Raw genomic sequence first — 12,186 nt, forward strand, 5'->3', positions numbered from 1 at the left:
GCTGTCAACAGGTAGTAAAAACACCTGGACAGGTGTGTCTTCCTGAGAGAGACAGAGAGAGAACAGGCAGAGGAAGAGAGAAAACAACCAGTACAGGCCCATACGTGACAGGGACACACAGAGGGGAGTTTTTTTAGTGATGAGGTTTGCAAATGTAGCTTAAGGGACTTATTTTGGGAGGGATTTATTTACCTACCAAAATAAAAGCCCAGTCGTGATTTACACTGAAGGAAATTCTCGTTGGCTTTGGCTTGCAGATCTACTGACATTTATTTATGATGAACCTCGATGGTGTCATTTTTCCCACCAGTAGGTTTCTCAAGGTCCATATGGCGTCTTTAATGGCGGCCAGGATGAGACTTTTTCCCCTGAAGTTTGTTGTGCTGAATGAAGATCTTGTCGTACATCCTTTCCATCAGGTCTTTGTTTTCTGTTGAGTTGTCTGCTGTGACTACCAAAGTGTGCAAGACGGTTTTTCCTCTCCTGTCATTGTCAGTCAGGTCAGCTCTGTTGTACGGGTTGTCCATGAGAAAGGACACGATGTCGGGCCGGTTGGTGCAGGCAGCGAGAGATAAAGGAAGCTCTCCTGTTGAAAAGACACAGAGTGGAGTTTATTTTAGCGATGAGGTTTGCAAATGTAGCTTATGGGACTTATTTTTGGGAGATTTAATTACCTACCAAAATAAAAGCCCAGTCCTGATTTACGCTGGAAGAAATTCATGTTGGCTTTGCTTCACACATCTGCTGACATTTGTTTATATTCTGTGTAAGATGCGTTGATCAGATTTTTTTTTAAATCTCCAGTGTTTTCAGCCATATTTAGGAGAACCTCGATGGTGTCATTTTCCACGTCCTTTAGATTCAGCAGAGCTTTCAGGAGGGCAGTTTTCTCGTCTGTTTGATCTGAAAGTTGTGTACAGTAGTTAGTTTTGTTTCTACCTACATCATTCATATCAGTGTCTGGAGATTTTCTGATGATCCATAACACCTTAATGAATAAGAACCAGAAACACCTCTTAAATTTACTTTAGAATTACAGTCACACCAAACAAAGATAATTCTCCATCTAGACAGCAGCTTTATTGGACCATCAGATCAGATTTTCACTAAATGGTTATCTATTTGCCGTCGGTCAAATTCATCTTCAATTTAGTTAACTTTTTTTGGCTAATAAATTGAAATAAGTGTTTATTAAGAAAACATATTGATCTGGAAAAAACACAAACAGATGAAGTGATAAAGACCCATCAGGCCTCACATCTGCTCTGGATCAGTGAATATCTTTTGCCAATACCAGCATATTGTGACACCCCTAGTCATAGAAAATAAGACATTAAACTGTGTGTCCTGCTTGTCTGTGTATTCTAGGCTCGTAAATTGCTTTTTATGTACCATCCAGTAGTTGAGCAGGCCACCGGGTTAATTTGTGTCTCCCCAAGATGCTGCTCCGAAGACTCTCTCTGCTCAACGCTTTACTGCAAATGTTGTAAAGACTGTCACTGCATGATCTGAAATGTAGAAAGGATAATAATTAGATTATACTTTGTCATTGTGCACATTACAAGTACAGAGACAACAAAATGCAGTTAGCATCTAAGCAGAAGATACCCTAAGCAGATAAATAGTGCAGATACTACAGTATATAAAAATGACTGGCAGTACTAAATGAAGACACAGTTTGTACCGTATAAGTGTTATTAGCAGTAGTAAAGGTGGGGTATAGATGAAGAGTAAAATAGTCAGGAGAAGTGCAGTGTCTGGGTGGGATGGGGGGGTGGATCAAAAACCCTTCAGTTTCCTGGCCTGGCTGCCACTGCCTCAAACTAGCTCTTTCCTCAGCAGTAGTGTAATTACCTGAGACTGTTCAGTCTCCAACACTGTGGATGAAAAGAGAAACAGACTGCAGAAGGAGCTTTTTCTATGGCTGCTTAAGCTACCACCCACATAAAACGCTCTGCAAAATCTAAATGTAAGGAAGAAAACTGGTGAAACTCTCACTTACTACAGGGTCAGTTTAACATCAGAGGAGCTTTAACCTCCCAACTAGTAGATTCTAGAGAGACTTGGCTCCATCTAGCGGTGAAAAATGAGAACTTGCCAAACTGACTGCTTTGAGTAGAAGTGTGACTAGAGAAACAGTTTTTACCAATGTGAATTTTAATGTTCTTATTTTTTTAATGTTTTGTTTTTACCAACAGCAAAGTAAAATTTCATCAGAATGTACTGAACTAAAGTTAATATAGTGACAGATTATTTTTGTTTTTCTATTCATAAACAGAGCTGTTGACTGATTTCACATTCAGAGTGATTTACTGAAGAGGCTTAACACTGTCACAGGAACTTATTATGTTGTTCAATATATATAAAATTGACTTTCCTGTTTAAAATGATCAGCTTTACAATGAATATTGTGACATTGTACTCACTCTTTCTTAAGGCAGCTGTCATCTAACTACTTATACTTATTTTCTTTTGACATGTTATCAGGGGAGAGCGCGAACGCAGTCCCCCACTACCAGAAATTATGCAGTCGAGATTCCCACATTTGGGGAATTCGCAGGGGTCAGCACAACCGGAGTGCAATGGCTGAGCCTCGCCCTGGGTGAACCACCTTCTTGATCATGGTATCTCCCCTGCCAGGTAAGTATGAGTTGTACAGCTCAGAGGCAGGGATCTGATTCACACACATGCCATGTTGATGGATGGTACAATCTGTACTATCTATAAATCACCAGAACCAGAGGTTACAAAAGGGTGTGTGAATCTGCAGGACCTTCATACAGAAAATACAGTTTTGTACTGAAGTTGACAATGATTATTTGCATTTTACTTGATACGTAATGGCTATAGTTCCCATCATGCAATGCTGCATTCCCACGCCACATTCTAACCTCATACTGTATCTATTTTTCCTCTAACAAATGAACAACAACCTAACAGCACATCTGAGCCTCACACATGAGCCCAAGTTTAAACCATACTGCATTCAGATGTTTGATTTTAATTTAAAATTCAGAGAAAAGAATAAAAAACACATTTCATTTTCCCCCACCCCCGTCACATTACAACCACTTCCTGGTTCTTTGTTCCCCTTTCTTGTTCACTGCTAGTTGTCAACTGACCTTCATGCTACTGCCACCTATAGGTCTGGAGGGTGAACAACAGCAGGAGTGTGTGGCTGCAGATCTTCATTTAAACAAATCAAGAGTAAATCTGATCAATAAACCATTTCAAGACTAAGTTCTATTGATTAAGTAGGTTTAGACTGGTGTACTCCTGCTGGGTTGGAAGGAATACCTGCAGCCAAATGGCCTTTTATAGAATCGTTTGGACATTGTTTGGACAATGCTGCTCTCTTAAACTGTTTCTACAAAAAACATTATAACCTTCATGAAGGGAGTTTTATCACAGGACTGTTGCATTAGACTGCCTTAGTTTAAGATAGCTGAACTAGTTTACACTTAAATCATTGTTAATCTATATATAAAATTCAAGGGCACACATACACCATCTCTCATGCTGAGAAACTGCACTAGAAAACCATGCAGTGATGATTTCCACTATGAGCTAGAATGTAATGAAGCCTAAACAACACTGATATAATTCAATCAATCACTACGAAGACTTAAATGGATATTTCATATTGTCAATCAAATGTTGAACAGGTATTTGCCTTCATTCTACATGAGAACATTCTGGGGAGGACGGGTCTGATTGCAATCTAAATATTTTCGCACACTAGATGGTGCACTGAGCTTGAAGGAAAAGACTCATGGCAGCTGCATGATAATATAATGCTGGAGGAATATTTATACAACAGCTTTTGTAAATTAGGTATAACATTCGCAACTAAAAACAATGTCACACAAGTATACTGGAATCCTTTCATTGATCCACCAAGATTATTCTTAGACACTGAGAGGGGGGTGCACCGTTCCTGGAAGTACTGCAATACCAGGTCGATGCGTGGAGTGGACGGAGCAAGCCCCTATTCCATCTCCCTGTTCCAAAAATCAATTTAATATATGGTCCCCGGGTAGGGGACGTATCAGATATTAAACTGATAAGAACAGATACTACACTTGATCTTAGCCAAAAGGCCGAGAAGCGATACTGAATATCTGACAGAGGAGAGCTGGTGGTTCTTTACACCGTCACTTTACCTCATGGGTTTGGGCGTGAAAACAGAACAAGAGCCTGTAGAATAGTGTGTGAATCTACAGCAACTTAATTCAGAAATGTCATTTTTACACCTAAGATGACAGAGATTATTTACACTTTAATTGATAGATAATGTATTTCCCATCATGCAATGCTGTATTCACACACCACATGCTGACCTAAACCACCAGTTTTAACCCTTTTACCTCCAACAAATGAACAACAGCCTAACAGCACGCTCATATGAGCCAAAGCTAAATCACATTGCACTAAGACGTTTGATTTAAATTTAAACATCAGAGGAGAGAATGGAAACACCAAAGTTACATGTTTTACCCCCCTCACAACCACTTCCTGTTTCTTTGCTCCTTGTTCACTGCTGGTGAGCTACTGACGTTCCTGCTACTGCCATCTATTGGTCTGGACTGTGAACAGCAGCAGTGCTCCACAGAGGGTTGTGTGACTGCAGGTTTTTGTTCAAACAACTAAACAGCACACCTGATAATCAACTGTTTGAAAATCAGTGGATGATGAAGTGAGTGAGGGTCAGAATTAAGGACGACCTACACTGGTGCACCAGGGGCTGGACAACATTATTAATTTATCTATATCTAGAAATGAATATGCGCAGTATTCATATTGCAAATGGCAATGATGTGGACAATATCAAATTTCTCCTGCAGTGTTGTAATATAATGTTTCACCATAAAACTTATAACAGTTTTTGTTTGTTTAAGAATCCAGCCACTGAGGTTATAAGACTGGAGGAAGATACACTTCCACCCCAAGCAAAAAAGGCAAAGAAGACTGGCGTTTGATCCCACTGCTGCCATGGAAGCTGAAGTCAACAATTATCTGTTGTCTTCAAACAGGATAGTGGAGAGAACCTGCTTTTATGATGGAAAGCCCACCAAGTAAGCTTTCCCATCTGAGCGAAATGGCATAGAAATATTTCTACATGCAAGCCACCAGCTCTCCCTCAGGGAGACTATAAGCACAGGCACAAGCCTGTCTAAAGCCAGCAATGGTTGATAAGCTCGTCTTCCTAGCAAAATCCTAGAAGAAGCCATGCACACTGCCATTTTTTGTAGAATGTATGCTCATTAAGGAATTCGACATATTTGTGAAGGAAAGTTTACAGTGAGTTGAAAGGAGTTTACTATGAGGAGGTTTACTAGAAGTGCTATGTATCTGTGAGGCATTGTGTCAAAAGCAGAGCACAGCAAAATACAACTCTGGTTCTTTTTTATTTGGTTTCATGCAGCTAAAGACTGAATTTTCACTTTGGTTATATTTAAAGTATTGTTGAAGAATTGTTGAGGTAGAGGTTGCAGAAAAATGTTAGACTTAAATGTTTCATTTCAACAAAGCGTAAGACAGGATTCCGTCTGTTGTAGGGGTGTAACAATACATGTATTTGTATTGAACCGTTTCGGTACTGGACGTTTGGTTCGGTACAGGGCTGTGCACAGGTGAGTTCCCTGAATGGAAGTTTCGCGTGTTTATTTTCTGCCTGCAGCTACACGAGCAGCCCGTTTACGTCATGACCAATGCTAGCGAGAAACCAGAGCTTGAAGACCCTCCCTTGTCGCTAAGTCTCCTGCTTGGGAAAACTGCGGCTTCCTGGTTAAATATTGCAACAGAGAAAGACATGTTTCGGGTGTGACAGTTTAACTGGTGTTCATTTTAACTGGTGAGGGTCCCAGATGTGCTAGAGGTGTGGTTTGAGAATCCTGTCTCGGGAGGAGTCCTCGGCCATGTCCGCTAACCAGGAAAAACATTCCCATCACCCTGCTCATCGATCCAAGTCATGTATATGTATATTCATTTTGACGTGGCTTGAATACTACTATTTCACACAGAGATGCCGGGGTCTGCGACCTGCAAACCACTGTTTGACGAGCATTACAGAGCACACGGTGACAGTGTAGGTGACTGTTACGATGCCTGTCCAAAAAAACAAAAAACCCGACTATCAATACATCGTATATAAATATAAATATAAATATATTTTGGTTATTTGAGAATAATTTATTTAACTTATTACCAGGTACCACTTTGCAACAGTATTCTATTTTTTTTATTTTATTTCCATATTTTGTATAATGTCACAATAAATTGTTTACAAAAGTTCTGAGCACACAACAAGCCAATTTATGTTTTGCATTTAGCTCCCATAATGTACCGAAAATGAACCGAACCGTGACCTCTAAACCAAGCTACGTATCGAACCGTGATTTCTGTGTATGGTTACACTCCTAGTCTCTTGTGATTACATGTTGTAAGGTGACTGCATTAACTATGTACATCTGATGTTTTTACAGCATTTTCTCATGTTTTTTACGATGCTTAATTTTCACTGTTGCTACATTTCATTTTTCAATAAGAGAAAAAAGCACTGTCACAGTCATATCTTTTCACAAGTAAGATATTTGGCTTAAAAACAGAGGTACGATATTTGGTCTATATCACGCAGTCCTACTCCAGAGACATGGAGAAAGGCCCCTTGTGTGGGAACAACACAACCGTAGAAAGCAGGAACAGCTTTAGGAAAAGTCTTTGCTGACATGCTGGAGGAACGTGAGGATCCTGGTGTAGAAAGAAACTCAAGCACTCTCAGTGAAGTGCAGCCATATTTTACAGAGCGTGATTCACCAAACATGAATGAAACTTAATGTGAGGATACATAAATCCTCTACTCCACATCAGATTTTTTATGGAGACTTACTTTGTAGTGCAACTTTGGAACTGTCGGATATACTACTTAAACTTATTTTCTTTTGACATGTTATCAGGGGAGAGCGCGAACGCAGTCCCCCACTACCAGAAATTATGCAGTCGAGATTCCCACATTTGAGGAATTCGCAGGGGTCAGCACAACCGGAGTGCAATGGCTGAGCCTCGCCCTGGGTGAACCACCTTCTTGATCATGGTATCTCCCCTGCCAGGTAAGTATGAGTTGTACAGCTCAGAGGCAGCGATCTGATTCACACACATGCAATGATGATGTATGGTGCAATGTAGAACATCTACAAATTACCAGAACCAGAGGTTACAAAAGGGTGTGTGAATCTGCAGGACCTTCATACAGAAAATACAGTTTTGTACTGAGGCTGACAATGATTGTCTGAATTTTACTTGATACGTAATGGCTATAGTTCCCATCATGCAATGCTGCATTCCCACGCCATGTTGAAACCTCATATTGTATCTATTTTACCTCAAACAAATGAGAAAAGGCCTAACCACACATTTGAGCCTCACAAATGAGCCCAAGTTTAAACCATACTGCATTCAGATGTTTGATTTAAATGTAAAATTTAGAGAAAAGGATAAAAGACACATTTCACTTTCCCCCACCCCCGTCACATTACAACCACTTCCTGGTTCTTTGTTCCTGTGTCTTGTTCACTGCTGGTGGTCCACTGACCTTCATGCTACTGCCACCTATAGGTCTGGAGGGTGAACAACAGCAGGAGTGTGTGGCTGCAGATCTTCATTTTAACAAATCAAGAGTAAATCTGGTCAATAAACCATTTCAAGACTAAGTTCTATTGATCAAGTATTTTAAGCCTGGTGTGCTACTGCTGGATTGGAAGGAACACCTGCAGCCAAATGGTCTTTTATTAAATAGTTTGGACATGCCTGTTGTATTATAACCACAGTGAGAAATAAACGTTTTAAAATGTGAGCATCAAACAGCCACTGACATGAAATCTTCAATTTTCCAGCCAATTAATAATAATGATTTCATGTCTAAAAGCTACCAAACACTTTTATATTTGACCTGCATTAGAGTTTAAGACAATACAGTTCAACAGCAGCACAATATGCAAATCGAACATTATAACCTTTCTGAAGGGAAGTTTTATTGCATTAGACTGCCTTAGTTTAAGCTAGCTGAACTAATATACAATTAAAGTGAAACTCTCGCCAAAGAGCAACCGAGGCTTTATTTGGGATTGAATATGAGTCAAACCTTCGTGTAAAAGCATAATTACAATGAAAAAGGCACTTTTAAGATTTACCATAGTTTCAGTTTTGGGCACGTTAATTTCGAACGGGAGTGCTAGGGGCAGGGATGCGCTAGCATCAAAATCGCTATTTTTAGAACACTAAGAAGGCTCGACACAACATGAAACTTTGCTCGTAGTATCACCAGGGTCTCTACACATGAACACGAGCATTGAGAAAATTGTTTGTGTACAGAGAGTTTATGAAAAAGAAGGTTTTTAAACTACTCACGTTAGCTGCTGCATCTCTGGCGCGTCATCGTCATGGCAGGCAAAAAGTGTCGATCCCCGAGTGCGACCTAACAGACAGGAGAGTAATGGTGAACTGCTCCTCAAGCATGCCTTGAATAAATTATTGTTTATCTATCAGAATCAGTATTCCTTTATTGTCCCATAATGGGGACATTTGTTTGCTACAGCAGCCAAGCAACAGGAACATTACAAAAGACAACAATGGTAAAAATCAAACAATTAAAGTAAATGTTTTATAATAATATATAAAGTAGGTTCCTTTGTATATGGGAAAAAAATACCTTAGATCAATAAAAGAAAGTGCACAGATACACCATCTCTCATGCTGTGAAAATGCACTAGAAAACCGTGCAGTGAGGATTTCCACTGTGAATTAGACATAAATTAAGCCTATACAACACTAATAGAATCTTGTAATCACTAAGAAAACTTCATAATTTTTGCCCACTAGATGGCGCACTGAGCTTGACGGGAAAAGCCCCACTGTGGCTTCATATCACTACTGGAGGAATACGAACACAAAAGCATTCCCAACGGTAAATAACAGCAGCAAATTACTATATCATAATGAAAGCATTCGGGAGTTCTTAATATTCAACCACCGCAATTATTCTTAGACATTGAGAGGGGGGTGCACCGTTCCTGGAAGTACTGCAATACCAGGTCGATGCGTGGAGTGGACGGAGCAAGCCCCTATTCCATCTCCCTGTTCCAAAAATCAATTTAATATATGGTCCCCGGGTAGGGGACGTATCAGATATTAAACTGATAAGAACAGATACTACACTTGATCTTAGCCAAAAGGCCGAGAAGCGATACTGCACTACTGACAGAGGAGAGCTAGTGGTTCTCGTCAACGTCAGTCCACCTCATGGTCTGAAACGCAGCTAAAACTTTTTGCATCATCAGACAAGGCAGGAAAACGTGCCTTTGAGATAATGTACCACTGGTGCCGATTTGTAGCGATATTACCATTAAATCATAAAAAACTAGCGTACGCAAACACACCCTCTCGTTGCTTTCTGGCCACGTGGTACGCTCTTGGCCAATAGGAAGTTGTAGATTTAAAAAATCAGATTTCCCTTTACAGACACGTTCAACATTAATTATATTAATATTAATATATGCAACTGTATTTACACTCGTTCGATATAACTCGATGACGCACATAAAACGTCATAGAATAATGTTTTTATGCTTCAATAACGTGACTCGGTTCACAACAACAGGTTCAGCTCCTCCTCCTCCAGCAGAGGAGAGCTAACTGCTCCATACGCTTCACAGCCTGTCGGCTCAAGCATGAACTCCTAGAGATGCAATCCTTCTTTAAAGTTTACCAGAGACACCATGCTCTGCTGCTTAAACAGAAAAGAAACAATAACCACTCAGTGAAATCGACGGTATAATTAATAGGATGACATTCAGCTGCCTTGACAGATATAGAAATTAACGGCCCTTCATTATCAAGTTGTACATCTGCGCCACTTACAGAAAATGGCGGATTTAAGATGGCGGACAACGTTTGCGTCGTTGCGTCCTCAAACGGCTACACGCAGATGCAATAAACTGACATTCGTGGTCAGCAATATTCACAAAACAGTTATTTGGCAGTGTACTGCTTTGTTAGTCAAACATACAGAACATGCCTGCTGTGACAAACACACTTTAACTTTGAAGAAATTCGCTATAACTTCACGGACATGGCGGCCATGGAGGTGATGTAACCCGCGGTAAACGAGAGCGACTTGAAGTCAGTCTGGATTAAACTTCCATTAAACTAGCATGACAACTCCCCCTGACAATAACGCTTCACAACTTGTACACGGCAGTTTCTAATGTTAAAAAGTGACAAATATAGCAACAGTAGGATAACTGCCTTTAGCCCGCTTGCTAACATAACTTCAGCAGTGAACGTACACTCGGCTAATCACAGCACGTCCAGCGGTCAGACGCTTAAAAGTAGCGGACAGCAATTTCGAAGAGTTAACACGATATTGTGTCTTCAATAAATGTAATGTTAGACGGTAAAAATGAACTCACCGGAGTTTTCGTCCATCAAACGTCCAAGTAATCCGGTGACAGTTGACAGCTGCAGCTACACGATGATTTAAAATGGCTCCCGAACTTGCGCTTGACCCGTTGAAAGGAGCCGTGCGCACGCACAGGCCGCGTGCAAGAAGAAGGGGGCGTGTCCCAAAAACTTTTCAGTTTATTCAGTCATGAAAACAACGAGTTTGATTATTTACTTTGATTTGCAGAAAATATAAACAAACATATAAACATGAGAAAATTGATGTTGAAAAAGATAAATAACCATGAACTAAAGTTTAATTTACTGTAATTTCTCCAATCATTAATGATGGTTTTTATAAAGAGTGACCTTATTTTCATACTTTTCTTATATGGACACAGTCTAAGTCTCACTGTGAGGTCAGAGGTCAGCCTGATTCAGTGTGTTGCTGTTTGGCCCTTCAGTGTGTCTCTAATCACATGCAGCAGAATAGAGTGGTGCAGCCATGACGAATGTTTGTAGGCTAACCCAGAAGTTAGCATCGCTCTGGTTCCCTCCACAAAAAGCTTTCAGGATCTTTCTACTGGATTTGGGATTTTTGCAGAATTAATCTGTGACTTTTACAGGTTCTGTTCATCCAGATAATCTTCACAGATGAACTTCACTTTTGTGTTTTTTGAAGCATAAATTTAGTCTGTGGCAATAAGAAGCTCATGTAAGGTCCATCACTTCATCTGCGGACATCAAGATGAGCAACCGGACACTCGCTGAGATCCAGGAGATGCTAGTGTCTCCTCGGTCTCTGTAGCTGTTTGGTTGTGTTAGCTTGTTGTTGTGTCGGCAAGCTAAGGATGGTCGCTACTTTCAAATTAAAAGCCCCCGCTAAGAACCCAGTCCTAAACTCCAATGGGGTGCAATGTAAAGCTCTTATTTTGAAGACAAATTTACGTCACTGTTCACAGCTCAACTTCGAGCTTCAAGTCGCATCACATGTTTACGCCTACCTCAGAGGCGGCTTTTGGAAAAGGAGGAATATTAGGCCTCTGTTTTAGAAAGACATGCCGGCACATTGCTGCCCTTACCTTGGAGCAAACGTGCCGCCTTTTCTATCTAAAAAGGGCTTGTGTGGCTGTAATGAGGCTGTGGCTTACAACGTAAGAAAATGTTTATCGCATACTCCCTGGCTGTGAATGAGAGCACTGATACTTCTGACACTGACCAGCTGTCAATTTTCATCTGTTGAGTGGACTCAAGCCTGTGCGTAACAGAAGAGTTGTTGGGATTACAATCAATGCATGGCACAAGATCTCTTGAAGAGGTGTCCAGATGTATAAATGAATTTGGTTTGCCTTGGGATAAACTTGTTGGACTGATGGAGCACTGCGGTCATAAGACTGGCTTGCTGGGATGGATCCGGGAGAAGATGAAGGAGGAGAACGTGACAGGCGAGCTGACAGCTTTTCACTGTATCATTCACCAGGAATCTTTGTGTGGCAAAGCCTTGAAAATGGAGCATGTGATGCGCACCACAACACAAGCAGTCAACTGCTCAGTAATCCATTTGCAGCTGACGTGGCCATCAAACCTCCAAATGGAGCTGACTAAGCTCCAATGAAGTGACACACCAAAGGCAGAATGAGTCTGTGGGCGCTGCAGAGTTTCCACGTTTCCTCCCTGACACAATGCCCCAGCTGTGCACCCGAGCAGCTCAAACTGGGATTTCCTCAGCTCAGAATCTGACCCCAAACA

At 40.8% G+C, this 12,186-nt stretch overlaps 1 long non-coding RNA gene and 4 other non-coding genes across 6 annotated transcripts; all 5 read right to left on the bottom strand.

Moving 5' to 3' along the window:
* Positions 1–240: 240 nt before the first annotated feature.
* On the bottom strand, positions 241–10,597 carry LOC115595569 (uncharacterized). Of its 2 annotated transcripts, XR_003986724.1 has the most exons (6): positions 10,467–10,597; positions 8,407–8,473; positions 1,855–1,877; positions 1,393–1,508; positions 679–903; positions 241–586 (listed from the first exon to the last, which is right to left on the bottom strand). It is a non-coding gene; the product is annotated as an uncharacterized LOC115595569 (long non-coding RNA). The 2 variants fall into 2 exon arrangements; XR_003986723.1 differs by lacking the exon at positions 1,855–1,877.
* On the bottom strand, positions 2,485–2,648 carry LOC115576390 (U1 spliceosomal RNA). Its single transcript, XR_003982830.1, has one exon. It is a non-coding gene; the product is annotated as a U1 spliceosomal RNA (small nuclear RNA).
* On the bottom strand, positions 3,922–4,112 carry LOC115576410 (U2 spliceosomal RNA). Its single transcript, XR_003982837.1, has one exon. It is a non-coding gene; the product is annotated as a U2 spliceosomal RNA (small nuclear RNA).
* On the bottom strand, positions 6,954–7,117 carry LOC115576542 (U1 spliceosomal RNA). Its single transcript, XR_003982881.1, has one exon. It is a non-coding gene; the product is annotated as a U1 spliceosomal RNA (small nuclear RNA).
* LOC115576417 (U2 spliceosomal RNA) lies at positions 9,053–9,243 on the bottom strand. The gene has a single exon (XR_003982838.1). It is a non-coding gene; the product is annotated as a U2 spliceosomal RNA (small nuclear RNA).
* Positions 10,598–12,186: the final 1,589 nt, after the last annotated feature.

This window comes from Sparus aurata, chromosome 2 (assembly GCF_900880675.1).
Source record: "Sparus aurata chromosome 2, fSpaAur1.1, whole genome shotgun sequence".
Classification (NCBI taxonomy): Eukaryota; Metazoa; Chordata; class Actinopteri; order Spariformes; family Sparidae; genus Sparus; species Sparus aurata.